The 16,510-nt window shown below is 49.0% G+C and overlaps 1 long non-coding RNA gene across 1 annotated transcript; it reads right to left on the reverse strand.

Moving 5' to 3' along the window:
- Positions 1-2,453: 2,453 nt before the first annotated feature.
- On the reverse strand, positions 2,454-15,368 carry LOC140421870 (uncharacterized). The gene is made up of 2 exons (XR_011947144.1): positions 15,236-15,368; positions 2,454-3,706 (listed from the first exon to the last, which is right to left on the reverse strand). It is a non-coding gene; the product is annotated as an uncharacterized lncRNA (long non-coding RNA).
- Between the last annotated feature and the right edge of the window lie 1,142 nt (positions 15,369-16,510).

Here is a 16,510-nt window from a genome sequence, read left to right on the forward strand (position 1 = left end):
GTTAGAGGGAAGATAGATGACCAGCAGCAGCAACCCAGGGGGAGGGGGGGGGGGGAGGAAGTTTCATTTTATGTTAGTTGGTTAGTTTACCATGTTAGTTAGTTACTCATTAGTAGATTGTAGTTATCATGTTACTTGTACTGTTAACTTTTCTTTTTGTTTGATGTGTAAGGGGAAAAAATTGTGTATGAAAAACTTTAATAAAATATATATTTTTTAAAAAAACTTTACGCAGTCGAATAATACTAGGAATCGAACAACTTGGCATAGTCCAGAAATATTACAAATCTTACAACTTGTCGTATTGCGCCAGGACTTTGATTCATCAACTAAGCTTCCCCCAAACCTGGCGTAGTTCGGCAGGTTAAGATCCCATCAATTAAAGATTCCTATACCGTGTGTGCGTGGGTTTCCTCCGGGTGCTCCGGTTTCCTCCCACAGTCCAAAGATGTGCAGGTTAGGTGGATTGGCCATGATAAATTGCCCTTCGTGTCCAAAATTACCCTTCGTGTGGGTGGGGTTACTGGGTTATGGGATAGGGTGGACGTGTTGACCTTGGGTAGGGTGCTCTTTCCAAGAGCTGGTGCAGACTCGATGGGCCAAATGGCCTCCTTCTGCACTGTAAATTCTATGAAATGGGGCACTGGAGGGGGGGCGGGGGGAAAGGTGACCATGTCTTTTTATTTTGTTAATTTAGAGTACCCAATTCATTTTTTTTTCCAATGAAAGGGCAAATTAGCATGGCCCATCCACCTACCCTGAACATCTTTGGGTTGTGGGGGTGAGACCCACGCAAACATGGGGAGAATGTGCAAACAGTGACCCAGCGCCGGGATCGAACCTGGGACCTCAGTGTCGTGAAGCAGCAATGCTAACCACTGCACCACCATGCTGCCTGGAGGTGGTGACCATGGCTGATGGTGACTCGACCCCCTGGGTTCAGTGCCCCTGTGTCCAAAGCGAGGAATCATGTGAACAGGTTACAGAGGAGCCAAAGGGAAACCATTTGGGGCCAGAACATTGTGAACATCCTGTTACTCTGGTTGTCTTTGATCTTCCAGTGATTTTCTGTTCTTTTTAATCATGTTCAGTTTCATTCATAAACTTGTATCAGTTAAAAATATTCGATTTTTCTGGACTTTTCATGATTAGATTGATGCTCTTTAAGGAAAGTGGGTGAGAGGAGTTGGCAGGTTCTTTAACAGAAAGTGAGGCCCTCCAAGGTCATTGACAAAGGAGCGGGGGGGGGGGGGGGGGGGGGAAATTTTATTTTATTTTTTGACGCAGTGAGTTCTGTTCTGCCTGAAAGCAGATTCAATGTATGTTTCCAAAGGGTAGATCCTTAAACGGGAGGAATTTGCAGAGCTGTGGGGGAAGAGCAGAGCAATTGGCTGAATTCAAGAGATAGCAGGGAATGATGGGAAATCCAGACATTACTGTACATATTGGAGATACATTTATTTCTTCATAAATTTAAAGTACCCAATTCTTTTTTTTCAAATAAAGAGGCAATTTAGCGTGGCCAATACACCTAACCTGCACATACATCTTTTTGGGTTGTGGGGGTGTAATAACCTGTACAGGACTCCTCCAGCTGGGGATGATTGTTGCCCTGTGCTCATTGGACTGAGTTAACCCAACACTAGTATAAAATGCCGGCCCTGTAGAGCCAGCTAAAAAGGAGAGAGGAGCCGGTGAATTATAACCGGGCCCTGTGTGAATAATGCTGTTGCTCCTCTCGCTTTATCAAAGGGGGTGAGACCCACAGACACAGGGAGCACATGTTTATCTGTGATCACAGAATCTCACTGCACAGAAGGCCATTCGGCTCATTGAGCCTGTGCTGGATCTTTGAAAGAGCTATTCAATTAGTCCCAGTGTTCACATCACTGAAGTTCCTCATTCCTGTCACCGTACTGAATCCCTGCAGCCTTTCCAAGGCCATAGTCATCGAGGTCTACAGCACAGTAAAGACCCTTAAACCCATTGTGTCTGCACCGGTCAAAAATAACCACGCAATAACCACGCAACTGTTGAAATCCCATTTCCCAGCACTTGGCCCATAGCCTTGTCGGCCCTGGCATCACAAGTGCACATCTAAATTCTTCAATGTTATGAGGGCCTCTGCTTTCACCACCCTTTCAGGCAGAGAGTTCCAGACTCCCATCACCCTCTGGGTAAAAAAGGTTTTTTCCTCACTTCCCCTCGAAACCTCCTGCCCCTTACCTTAAATATCTGCCTCCTGGTTATTGGCTCCTTCACCAAAGCGAAAGATTTCTTCCTGTCTACTCTGTCTATGCCCCTCATAATTTTCACATCTCAATCATGTCCCCCTCAGTCTCCTCTGCTCCAAGAAAAACAATCCAAGTCTGTCCAATCTCTCTTCATAACAAACATGTGACCATGTTATAATCTTGACAGCCTTGCAGTGAAGGAAGAAACTGGAGCCAATCTTTACTTGGTAAAGATTTATTCACAGAGTGTAACATTACAGGTCTGTAAATCCTAACTCAGTTTTCAGTAAATGTCTCTTTAATGCAGTTATGTAAACATCCAATCAGTATCCACTGCGTGTATATTAACCCCAAATGATGCAATTAACATCCACGGTTAGAACATCTACCGAAAATGTCTCTAATGGGTGTGACTGTCATGGTGTCCCAGCAGGTTGGATGACTCAGTGAATCAGTTCCCTCGCTCAGAGCAGATGAACTGCCTCTCCCCTCCGTGTGAACTCGCTGGTGTTTCCGCAGGCTGGAAGGATCAGCAAATCCCTTCCCACATTCAGAGCAGGTGAACGGCTTCTCTCCAGTGTGTACGCGTCGATGTGTCCGCAGACTGGATAACTCAGTGAATCCTTTCCCACACACGCAGCAGGTGAATGGCTTCTCTCCAGTGTGTACGCGTCGATGTGTCCGCAGACTGGATGACTCTGAATCCTTTCCCACACACACAGCAGGTGAATGGCTTCCCCCCAGTGTGTATTCGCTGGTGTCTCCGCAGGTTGGATGAAAGTGAATCCTTTCCCACACATGGAGCAAGTGAATGATCTCTCCCCGGTGTGAACTCACTTGTGTCTCCGGAGGCTGGGTGAATTCCCAAATCTCTTCCCACGTATAGAGCAGATGAACGGCCTTTCCCCAGTGTGAATGCGACTGTGTGTCAGAAGACGGGATGAATCAGCGAATCCTTTCCCACATTCAGAGCAGGTGAACGGCCTCTCCCCAGTGTGAACTCACTGGTGTGTCAGCAGGTTGGATAACTGAGAGAATCCCTTCCCACATTCAGGACAGGTGAACGGCTTCTCCCCAGTGTGACTGCGCCGATGAATCTCCAGCTCCCAAGGGGCTTTAAATCCCTTTCCACAGTCCACACACTTCCATGGTTTCTCTCTGGCCTTCTGTTCCTCCAGATTAGACAATCAGTTAAATGAAATGAAAAATGAAAAAGCCTTGTCTTCACACAGAACATGTGTACAGTCCCTCCTGGTGTGATATTTTTTACAGGCTGCGTAACCTGAACACACTCAGTCGGGCCTGTACTTCTCAGCGCTTTTCCAGTCACATGGATGTTTACTCCTTTTTCCTTGCAGACAGATTCTAGGTTCAGAGGCCGACGATATTCATGCTGTGATTAATCAAGTGACTATTAGATCTGAACGTGATGTTTGTTTTGATCTGTCTGTATATCTTCCCCTTCTAATAACCTGTAAAATAAGTTTACAATAGTCAACATTGTCCATATCGAAAAGAAATTCAGAACAGAAAATGCTAGATTCAATGAAACATTTTTATTCACTTATTCCCGAAAAGTTGTAATTCTCTGTCCCACACACTCTCCCACTATTCTCACTCTGCTGTCCCTGATATGCACCCTCCCAATTTTCCTGAATTTCTGATTCATGCTGATCTACAGATCCATGCTTACTGCTTACTATCGAGGACACCGAAAATCTTCAGGCAGGTTGTTCACCTATATTCTATATATACATTATACATATGTATCCCATATATGTATATATAACTGGACTAAAATTGTGTAAAATACAATATTACTTAATTAGAGATATCTGGAGAATGTGAGGACAAGCTTTATTTGGACAGCATGTGGTCATAAAGTGGATCTCACTCCGTATGTGGATGGTGGAAGCAGAGACAATTCATGATTTCAAAATAATACTGGATGGTCATTTCAATGAAATAAACTTGCAGGGCAGCGATACAGACGGAGAATGGGACTGATTGGATTGCTCTACAGAGAGTTGGCTTGGATTTGAGTTGCAGAATTCACCCCTTCTGTGCTGCAATGTCTCTCTGACTGGAAATATATAACATGAACATAGAATTTACAGTTAAGAAGGAGGCCATTCGGCCCATCGAGCCTGCAACTGCTCTTGGAAAGAGCACCCCACTTAAGCCCACAACTCCGTCCCATACCCGTAACCCCACCCAACCCCTTTGGACACTAAGGGCAATTTAGCATGACCAATCCACCTGACCTGCACGTCTTTGGACTGTGGGAGGAAACCGGAGCTCCCGGAGGAAATCCACGCAGACACGAGGAGAACGTGCAGACTCCGCACAGACAGTGACCCAAGCCGGGATTCGAACTTCGGACCCTGGCGCTGTGAAGCAACAATGCTAACCACTGTGCTATCGTGCCACCCAAACATAACTATCTGGACTCGAAACATTAGCTCTTTTCTCTCCTTACAGATGCTGCCAGACTTGCTGAGATTTTCCCTTTTGGTTTCAGATTCCAGCACCCGCAGTAATTTGCTTTTATTTAACATAACTACAGTATTGCATTACAAGAACAGAAATAATACATGCACTTTACAGCAGGACCAAAATTAATATATCTAATATGTACCATTAAAACTTGAGAAATAGCTGTGTTGTTACAATCCCCATATAGACTCGGGTACAGATTCAATTATTTACCTCCTACAGGAGGTTGACTGAAGTCCCTTCAGACAAATGTCTCCCCACAGCCCATTCCCACAGGCAGCCTGAAGAGTCACAGCCTCTGGGGGAAGCACGGTGGCGCAGTGGGTTAGCCCTGCAGCCTCACAGTGCCGAGGTCCCAGGTTCGATCCCGGCTCTGGGTCACTGTCCGTGTAGAGTTTGCACATTCTCCCCGTGTTTGCGTGGGTTTTGCCCCCAGAACCCAAAGATGTGCATGGTAGGTGGATTGGCCATGCTAGAAATTGCCCCTTAATTGGGAAAAAATGAATTGGGTACTCTAAATTTATATATTTTTTAAAAGAGTCACAGTCTCTGGATCTCTACTGCTAGATTCCCCACCTCTGGATCACTGCTAGATTCCCCACCTCTGGATCCTCACTGCTGGATTCCCCACCTCTGGATCTCTCACTGTTGGGATTCCTCACCTCTGGATATCTCAATGCTGGATTCCCCGCCTCTGGATCACTCACTGCTGGATTCCCCCGCCTCTGGATCATTCACTGCTGGATTCCCCACCTCTGGATCTCTCACTGTTGGGATTCCTCGCCTCTGGATCTCTCACTGTTGGGATTCCTCGCCTCTGGATCTCTCACTGTTGGGATTCCTCGCCTCTGAATCTCTCACTGCTGGATTCCCCGCCTCTGGATCACTCATTGCTGGATTCCCCACCTCTGGATCACTGCTAGATTCCCCACCTCTGTATCTCTCACTGCTGGATTCCCCAGCTCTGGATCTCTCACTGCTGCATTCCCCACCTCTGGATCTCTCACTACTGGAAACCCTGCCTCTGGATCTCTCACTGCTAGATTCCCCACCTCAGGATCTCTCACTACTGGATTCCCTGCATCTGGATCTCTCACTGCTGGATTCCCCACCTCTGGATCGCTCACTGCTGAATTCCCCACCTCTGGATCTCTCACTGCTGGATACCCCACCTCTGGATCTCTCACTGCTGGATTTTCCACCTCTGGATCCCTCACACTGCTAGATTCCCCACCTCTGGATCTCACTGCTGGATTCCCTACCTCTGGATCTTTCACTGCTGGATACCCTGCCCCTGGATCTCTCATTACTGGATTCCCCACATCTGGATCTCTCACTGTTGGATTTCCCACCTCTGGATCTCCCTGCTGGATTCCCCCAATCAGCCTTTTTGTTCTTTCTCCAGCTGCTCAGACTACCTTGCGCTCTCTCTCTCTCCCATTCAGAGCTTCACTGTTAACTTACTAAACTCCCGACTTCCGGGTGCGGCAATGACCAGCTGAGTCGCACGTTTCGGCACTTTTCTCTCTTCCCCATGCTGGGGGGGGGCGGGGGGGGGGGGGAGAGTATGAGGCACTGTGGGCGCCGGTGGGACGGAAAGGGGAAGGAGAAGGGAAATGCGCCATTAGGGGCGGGGCCGAGTGGGAAATGCGGGCTTTGCTCCCGCGCTATGGTAATTGTGGCAGGAACAGGGACGCAGGAAGGAGGGGGCCTCACACAGTGGGGGCCGAGGGCAAGGGGGGAAGCCGAGGTCAGCCAGAGTTCGCTGACTTATGGGAGCAATATGGGGGGTGCAACTACGCTAGAGGGGGATCCAGCGGAGAGGGGGGGGGGTTAACTGGGTTGCTGCTGCTAAGGAGAAGGGGGAGCTGTTATGGGATGGGGTGGTCGAGATGGGGGGCACGGTCGGTGGGATATACAGGTATGTGGGAACCGGGTGAGGAGCTGGGTTAAAAGGGATGGCTAGTCGACAAGGGGGTGGGGTAAAGAGCCCCCCAACCCGGCTGATCACGTGGAACGTGAGAGGGCTGAACGGGCCGATTAAAAGGGCACGGGTACTCGCACACCTAAAGAAATTAAAGGCAGATGTGGTTATGTTGCAGGAGACGCACCTGAAACTGATAGACCAGGTCAGACTACGTAAAGGATGGGTGGGGCAGGTGTTTCATTCAGGTTTAGATGCGAAGAATAAGGGGGTGGCTATCTTAGTGGGGAAACGGGTACTGTTTGAGGCAAAGACCATAGTGGCGGATAGTGGGGGTAGATATGTGATGCTGAGTGGCAGATTGCAAGGGGAGGCGGTGGTTCTGGTGAACGTATATGCCCCGAACTGGGATGATGCAAATTTTATGAGGCGTATGTTGGGATGTCTCACGGACCTGGAGGCGGGAAAGTTGGTAATGGGGGGAGACTTCAATACGGTGCTTGATCCAGGGCTGGACCGGTCGAGGTTCAGGACCGGGAGGAGGCCGGCAGCGGCCAGGGTGCTCAAGGACTTCATGGAGCAGATGGGAGGAGTAGACCCCTGGAGATTTATTAGGCCTAGGAGTAAGGAGTTCTCATTTTTCTCCCATGTTCACAAAGTATACTCACGGATAGACTTTTTTGTCTTGGGAAGGGCACTGATTCCGAAGGTGACAGGGACGGAGTATACGGCTGTAGCCATTTCGGACCACGCTCCACATTGGGTAGACCTGGCGGTAGGAGAGGAAAAAGAACAGCACCCACTCTGGAGAATGGATATGGGCTTATTGGCGGATGAGGGGGTATGTCTAAGGGTGAGGGGGTGTATCGAAAGGTACTTGGAGCTTAATGACAACGGAGAGGTTCAGGTGGGAGTGGTCTGGGAGGCGTTGAAGGCGGTGGTCAGAGGGGAACTGATATCCATAAGGGCACATAAAGGGAAGCAAGAGGGTAAAGAAAGGGAGCGATTGTTGAGAGAACTTCTGAGGGTGGACAGGCAATATGCAGAGGCACCGGAGGAGGACTGTACAGGGAAAGACAAAGGTTACATGTGGAATTTGACCTGCTGACCACGGGTAAGGCAGAGGCACAGTGGAGGAGGGCACAGGGTGTACAGTATGAGTATGGAGAGAAGGCGAGTCAACTACTGGCCCACCAATTGAGGAAGAGGGGAGCGGCGAGGGAGATAGGTGGGGTGAGAGATGAGGAGGGAGAGATGGAACGGGGAGCGGAGAGAGTGAACGGGGAGTTCAAGGCATTCTATGAGAGGTTATATAAGGCTCAGCCCTCGGAAGGGAAGGAGGGAATGATGTGCTTCCTGGATCAGCTGGAATTCCCGAAGGTGGAGGAGCAGGAGAGGGCGGGACTGGGAGCACAGATTGAGATGGAGGAGGTGGTAAAAGGGATTGGGAGCATGCAGGCGGGGAAGGCCCCGGGACCGGATGGATTCCCGGTGGAATTTTATAGGAAATATATGGACCTACTGGCCCTGCTTTTGATGAGAACCTTTAATGAGGCCAGGGAAAGGGGGAGGTTGCCCCCGACTATGTCGGAGGCGACGATATCGCTCCTTTTGAAGAAGGAAAAAGACCCGCTGCAGTGTGGGTCCTATAGGCCCATTTCCCTTTTAAACGTAGATGCTAAGCTCCTGGCCAAGGTGATGGCGACGAGGATAGCGGACTGTGTCCCGGGGGTGGTCCACGAGGATCAAACTGTGTTCGTTAAGGGGAGACAGCTGAACACGAACATACGGAGGCTGCTAGGGGTGATGATGATGCCCCCACCAGAGGGGAAGGCGGAGATAATGGTGGCGATGGGCGCCGAGAAAGCATTCGACAGAGTGGAGTGGGACTATCTGTGGGAAGTGTTGAGGAGATTTGGTTTTGGAGAAGGGTTTATTGGATGGATATAGCTGCTATATAGGGTCCCGGTGGCAAGTGTGGTCACGAACAGGCAGAGGTCTGACTACTTCCGTCTTTATAGAGGGACGAGGTAGGGGTGTCCCCTGTCTCCGTTACTGTTTGCATTGGCAATTGAGCCCCTGGCCTTAGCACTGAGGGGCTCCAGGAAGTGGAGGGGAGTACTCGGGGGAGGAGAAGAACACCGGGTATCATTGTATGCAGATGATTTATTGCTGTATGTTGCGGACCCAGTGGAGGGGATGCCTGAGATAATGCAGACACTCCGGGAGTTTGGGGAATTCTCGGGGTACAAACTGAATATGGGGAAGAGTGAGTTGTTTGTGGTGCATCCGGGGGAGCAGAGCAGGGGAATAGATGATTTACCGCTGAGGAAGGTAACAAGAGATTTCCGGTACTTAGGGATTCAGATAGCCAGGAGTTGGGGAACCTTACATAGGCTTAATCTAACACGATTGGTGGAACAGATGGAGGAGGATTTCAAGAGATGGGACATGGTGCCCCTGTCACTGGTGGGTCGGGTGCAGGCGGTCAAAATGGTAGTCCACCCGAGATTCCTTTTTGTGTTTCAGTGCCTCCCGGTGATGGTCACGAAGGCTTTTTTCAAGAAAATCGAGAAAAGTGTCAAACAAAGAACAAAGAAATGTACAGCACAGGAACAGGCCCTTCGGCCCTCCAAGCCCGTGCCGACCATACTGCCCGACTAAACTACAATCTTCTACACTTCCTGGGTCCGTATCCTTCTATTCCCATCCTATTCATATATTTGTCAAGATGCCCCTTAAATGTCCCTATCGTCCCTGCTTCCACTACCTCCTCCGGTAGTGAGTTCCAGGCACCCACTACCCTCTGCGTAAAAAACTTGCCTCGTACATCTACTCTAAACCTTGCCCCTCTCACCTTAAACCTATGCCCCCTAGTAATTGACCCCTCTACCCTGGGGAAAAGCCTCTGACTATCCACTCTGTCTATGCCCCTCATAATTTTGTATACCTCTATCAGGTCGCCCCTCAACCTCCTTCGTTCCAGTGAGAACAAACCGAGTTTATTCAATCGCTCCTCATAGCTTATGCCCTCCATACCAGGCAACATTCTGGTAAATCTCTTCTGCACCCTCTCTAAAGCCTCCACATCCTTCTGGTAGTGTGGCGACCAGAATTGAACACTATACTCCAAGTGTGGCCTAACTAAGGTTCTATACAGCTGCAACATGACTTGCCAATTCTTCTACTCAATGCCCCGGCCAATGAAGGCAAGCATGCTGTATGCCTTCTTGACTACCTTCTCCACCTGTGTTGCCCCTTTCAATGACCTGTGGACCTGTACTCCTAGATCTCTTTGACTTTCAATACTCTTGAGGGTTCTACCATTCACTGTATATTCCCTACCTGCATTAGCCCTTCCAAAATGCATTACCTCACATTTGTCTGGATTAAACTCCATCTGCCATCTCTCCGCCCAAGTCTCCAGACAATCTAAATCCTGCTGTATCCTCTGACAGTCCTCATCGCTATCCGCAATTCCACCAACCTTTGTGTCGTCTGCAAACTTACTAATCAGACCAGTTACATTTTCCTCCAAATCATTTATATATACTACAAACAGCAAAGGTCCCAACACTGATCCCTGTGGAACACCACTGGTCACAGCCCTCCAATTAGAAAAGCATCCCTCCATTGCTACCCTCTGCCTTCTATGGCCTAGCCAGTTCTGTATCCACCTTGCCAGTTCACCCCTGATCCCGTGTGACTTCACCTTTTGTACTAGTCTACCATGAGGGACCTTGTCAAAGGCCTTACTGAAGTCCATATAGACAACATCTACTGCCCTACCTGCATCAATCATCTTAGTGACCTCCTCGAAAAACTCTATCAAGTTAGTGAGACACGACCTCCCCTTCACAAAACCGTGCTGCCTCTCACTAATACGTCCATTTGCTTCCAAATGGGAGTAGATCCTGTCTCGAAGAATTCTCTCCAGTAATTTCCCTACCACTGAAGTAAGGCTCACCGGCCTGTAGTTCCCGGGATTATCCTTGCTACCCTTCTTAAACAGAGGAACAACATTGGCTATTCTCCAGTCCTCCGGGACATCCCCTGAAGACAGCGAGGATCCAAAGATTTCTGTCAAGGCCTCAGCAATTTCCTCTCCAGCCTCCTTCAGTATTCTGGGGTAGATCCCATCAGGCCCTGGGGACTTATCTACCTTAATATTTTTTAAGACACCCAACACCTCGTCTTTTTGGATCACAATGTGACCCAGGCTATCTACACCCCCTTCTCCAGACTCAACATCTACCAATTCCTTCTCTTTGGTGAATACTGATGCAAAGTATTCATTTAGTACCTCGCCCATTTCCTCTGGCTCCACACATAGATTCCCTTGCCTATCCTTCAGTGGGCCAACCCTTTCCCTGGCTACCCTCTTGCTTTTTATGTACGTGTAAAAAGCCTTGGGATTTTCCTTAACCCTATTTGCCAATGACTTTTCATGACCCCTTCTAGCCCTCCTGACTCCTTGCTTAAGTTCCTTCCTACTTTCCTTATATGCCACACAGGCTTCGTCTGTTCCCAGCCTTTTAGCCCTGACAAATGCCTCCTTTTTCTTTTTGACGAGGCCTACAATATCACTCGTCATCCAAGGTTCCCGAAAATTGCCGTATTTATCTTTCTTCCTCACAGGAACATGCCTGTCCTGTATTCCTTTCAACTGACACTTGAAAGCCTCCCACATGTCAGATGTTGATTTGCCCTCAAACATCCGCCCCCAATCTATGTTCTTCAGTTCCCGCCTAATATTGTTATAATTAGCCTTCCCCCAATTTAGCACATTCATCCTCGGACCACTCTTATCCTTGTCCACCAGTACTTTAAAACTTACTGAATTGTGGTCACTGTTACCGAAATGTTCCCCTACTGAAACATCTACCACCTGGCCGGGCTCATTCCCCAATACCAGGTCCAGTACCGCCCCTTCCCTAGTTGGACTGTTTACATATTGTTTTAAGAAGCCCTCCTGGATGCTCCTTACAAACTCCGCCCCGTCTAAGCCCCTGGCACTAAGTGAGTCCCAGTCAATATTGGGGAAGTTGAAGTCTCCCATCACCACAACCCTGTTGTTTTTACTCTTTTCCAAAATCTGTCTACCTATCTGCTCCTCTATCTCCCGCTGGCTGTTGGGAGGCCTGTAGTATACCCCCAACATTGTGACTGCACCCTTCTTATTCCTGATCTCTACCCATATAGCCTCACTGCCCTCTGAGGTGTCCTCTCGCAGTATAGCTGTGATATTCTCCCGAACAAGTAGCGCAACTCCGCCTCCCCTTTTACATCCCCCTCTATCCCGCCTGAAACATCTAAATCCTGGAACGTTTAGCTGCCAATCCTGCCCTTCCCTCAACCAGGTCTCTGTAATGGCAACAACATCATAGTTCCAAGTAGTAATCCAAGCTCTAAGTTCATCTGCCTTACCCGTAATGCTCCTTGCATTAAAACATATGCACTTCAGGCCACCAGACCCGCTGTGTTCAGCAACTTCTCCCCGTCTGCTCTGCCTCAGAGCCACACTGTCCCTATTCCCTAGTTCTCCCTCAATGCTCTCACCTTCTGACCTATTGCTCCCGCGCCCACCCCCCTGCCATACTAGTTTAAACCCTCCCGTGTGACACTAGCAAACCTCGCGGTCAGGATATTTATGCCTCTCCGGTTTAGATGCAACCCGTCCATCTTATACAGGTCACACCTGCCCCGGAAGAGCTCCCAGTGGTCCAGATAACGGAAACCCTCCCTCCTACACCAGCTGTTTAGCCACGTGTTTGTCTGCTCTATCTTCCTATTTCTAGCCTCACTGGCACGTGGCACAGGGAGTAATCCTGAGATCACAACCCTAGAGGTCCTGTCTTTTAACTTTCTGCCTAGCTCCCTGAACTCCTGCTGCAGGACCTCATGCCCCTTCCTGCCTATGTCGTTAGTACCAATATGTACAACGACCTCTGCCTGTTTGCCCTCCCCCTTCAGGATTCCCTCTACCCGTTCGGAGACATCCTGGACCCTGGCACCAGGGAGGCAACATACCATCCTGGAGTCTCTTTCACGTCCACAGAAGCGCCTATCTGTGCCCCTGACTATAGAGTCCCCTATTACTATTACTCTTCTGCGCTTTGACCATCCCTTCTGAACATCAGAGCCAGCCGTGGTGCCACTGCTCTGGCTGCTGCTGTTTTCCCCTGATAGGCTATCCCCCCCGACAGTATCCAAAGGGGTATATCTGTTCGAGAGGGGGACAACCACAGGGGATTCCTGCACTGACTGCCTGCCCTTTCTGGTGGTCACCCATTTCTCTGCCTGCACCTTGGGTGTGACCACATTTACATAACTGCGATCTATGACGCTTTCCGCCACCTGCATGCTCCTAAGTGCATCCAATTGCTGCTCCAACCGAACCATGCGGTCTGTGAGGAGCTGCAGTTGGGAAGCCATCCGGGACGCTGGAAGCCTCCCGGACCTGCCACATCTCACAGTCAGAGCACAGCACCCCTCTAACTGACATTGCGTCAATTAATTAAAATTAAAATTTGTCTTTTTTTTTTTATAAATACTTTTTTTTTAAATTGCAAAGTTACTGTCAACTATCTGTTTCCTAGCACTAGATTTCTAATAGAAATGCGATAGCTAACTATAATACTCTCCGATCTCTGGCTTAGATATCCTCTAAATTATAATTAAGTTATTATGTTTAATTAGTTCCCAAATACTCAAATTTTTTTTAAATTTAGGTTAGAATCCCAACCAGCCACTCAGGTCACAGCTTTTCTGTGATGTCACTTCAGTTTCCCCCCCGACACACACAATTTGAAAAAAGGTATAAAAGTAAAAATCACTTACTTACCTTCTTACCTTCTGAGTGTCTGAGATGTTCTCAGGTTCTCTCGCTGACAGAGACTGCTCCTCCACCTCCGATCCTTGACCTGCACAATGCTAATAATATAATAATATAATATGGCACTTACCTTACACCAATGGGTCTCGGGTTTCCTCTCCACCAGAATTTATTGGTTGGGGGGGGGGGGGAAACTTGCCATGAGCTTTGTGTGGGCTGGGAAGACCCCGAGAGTGAGGAGGGGTTTTTTGCAGCGTAGCAGGGATTAGGGGGGACTGGCACTACCGAACTTAAGTGAATACTACTGGGCCGCCAATATCTCAGTGGTGTGTAAGTGGATGGGAGAAGGGAAGGGAGCGGCGTGGAAGAGATTGGAGATGGCGTCCTGCAAAGGAACCAGCCTACAAGCACTGGCAACGGCGCCGTTGCCATTCTCCCCGAAGACATACACCACAAGTCCAGTGGTGGTGGCAACACTGAAAATTTGGGGGCAGTGGAGACGGTATAGGGGAAGGACGGGAGCCTCGATGCGGTCCCCGATAAGAAATAATCATAGGTTTGTCCCGGGGAGAATAGATGGGAGATTTGGAGCATGGCAGAGAGCTGGGATTGTGCAGCTGAGAGATCTGTTCGTAGACGGAACGTTTGCGAGTCTGGGAGCGCTGACAGAAAAATATGGGTTGCCCCAAGGGAATGCATTTCGGTACATGCAACTGAGGGCTTTTGCGAGGCAACAGGTGAGGGAATTCCCGCAGCTCCCGACGCAGGAGATTCAGGATAGAGTGATCTCAGGGACATGGGTGGGGGATGGTAAGGTGTCGGATATATACAGGGAAATGAGGGACGAGGGGGAGATCATGGTGGATGAGCTGAAGGGAAAATGGGAAGAAGAGCTGGGGGAAGAGATTGAAGAGGGGCTGTGGGCAGATGCCCTACGTAGGGTAAACTCTTTGTCCTTGTGTGCCAGGCTAAGCCTGATACAATTCAAGGTTTTGCACAGGGCGCATATGACCGGAGCAAGGCTCAGTAAATTTTTGGGGGTAGAGGATAGGTGTGGGAGATGCTCGAGAAGCCCAGCAAACCACACCCACATGTTTTGGTCATGCCCGGCACTGCAGGGGTTCTGGGTGGGGGTGGCAAATGTGCTTTCGAAGGTGGTGGGGGTCCGGGTCGAGCCAGGCTGGGGGTTGGCTATATTTGGGGTTGCAGAAGAGCCGGGAGTGCAGGAGGCGAGAGAGGCTGATGTTTTTGCCTTTGCGTCCCTAGTAGCCCGGCGAAGGATATTGCTTATGTGGAAGGAAGCCAAACCCCCGGGCGTGGAGACCTGGATAAACGACATGGCAGGGTTTATAAAACTAGAACGGATAAAGTTTGCACTAAGGGGTTCGGCTCAAGGGTTCACCAGGCGGTGGCAACCGTTCATTAACTACCTCGCAGAACAATAAAGGAAATGGGAACGTAACAGCAGCAACCCGGGGGGGTGGGGAGGGCTCGGGGGGGGGGGGTCCTCCGAGGTGTTTTTGTATAGATATTTGTACTTGGTTATGTATATTGGATTGATTTTATTATCTGGGCGAGTTATTATTTTTGTTATGGCAGTTGCCATTTAGTTTATATATTATTTATTTACTTGTTAAAAACGGTCACTGTTATTTATATTGTTTTATTGTTGTAAAAAGGGAAAACCTTTGTATTGTTTTGTTTGGCCGAAAAATTTGAATAAAATATATATTTTTTTAAACTTACTAAACTCCCCTTTTCTATCTGAAAACCTCTCAAACCCTGTATGTATCGCTTCTCCCGCTTTTCAACGCAAACAGTTTCACTCCGATGTTGGACACAGGAGGTGTGTGCTGCAAAGCTCTGTGGCCATGACTCTGAGACTGTGTGAAGCGCCATCTTCAATCACACAAAGCTCACCCTCGGATTGGTTGGAGGACCAGAGTCCTTCCAGTCCTCCAGGGCGTCCGATTGGCTGGAGCTGTCAGCCGGTTGCTTGGAAACCTTGTCTCGAGGAGGCTCAATGGGAGGGGGAAACAATGGGTGGGGGCGGGGACACCGTGTCCGCGCGCCGGGCCTGCGCACTGGAACCCGAGGACGTCACCGCGGAACAGATTCATGCTGGCCTCCGTTGTGACGTCACAATGTCTCGGAGGGGCGTTCCCATCACACACTGTCCCATTGGGAGGATATCACTGGTTCCAGAAGCAAGATGCTGCGGATTGAACAGCTCAGCCACACATGGAGGTCAAAGTGGCAACCCCCCCCCCCCCCCCCAAACGTTGGCTCGGATACCACTCATGCCGGGTATTGACCAATAGGAAGAAGTTGCAGACCTCGCAGTGTGGAAGCACTCTCATCACCCAGCCAATCAGAACGCGACCCGTCCAGTCCTGCCCAGCAAAGTGGCTGCTGCTCCATCGCTGAGTGAAGATTGAGCTTCACGCAGACTAAAACCTCCTTCCACGTCAAATATTTGTGAGTAAACCACTTCCCTTTCTCATACTTTCCATTTATTTTTTAATTTGGCGTCAAATTGTTGATTTGCAGGAACTGAAGTGAAAGGAAATGAATCCAGGGAGAGTGCAGACTCTGGAAAGATTGGTCCAGGTCTCTCTCTCTCAAAGAGATTGACATCCTTTTCCCCCTCAGCTTGACACATTTATTTCCAACCTTCAGATTTCAGATTCCAGGATCCGCAGTAATTTGCTTTTATTTTGACACATTTATTTGTCTGGCTAAATGTTCACAATAATGGGGTGGTTTCCCCAGGAGATGTCTGACATTTAAGGGGACTGTAAATTGAGAGGCTAGAGATATGTCTCGTGTAGTTTTATAAAGTGTTTCAGAGATACATAGAAGATAGGAGCAGGAGTCCTTTTGGCCCTTCGAGCCTGCTCCGCCATTTATCACGATCATGGCTGATAATCCAACTCAATAGCCTAATCCTGTTTTCTCCCCATAGCCTTTAATCCCATTCTCCCCAAGTGCTAGATCTAACTGCCTCTTGAATATATTCAA

Source organism: Scyliorhinus torazame, chromosome 5, assembly GCF_047496885.1.
Source record: "Scyliorhinus torazame isolate Kashiwa2021f chromosome 5, sScyTor2.1, whole genome shotgun sequence".
Taxonomy (NCBI): domain Eukaryota; kingdom Metazoa; phylum Chordata; class Chondrichthyes; order Carcharhiniformes; family Scyliorhinidae; genus Scyliorhinus; species Scyliorhinus torazame.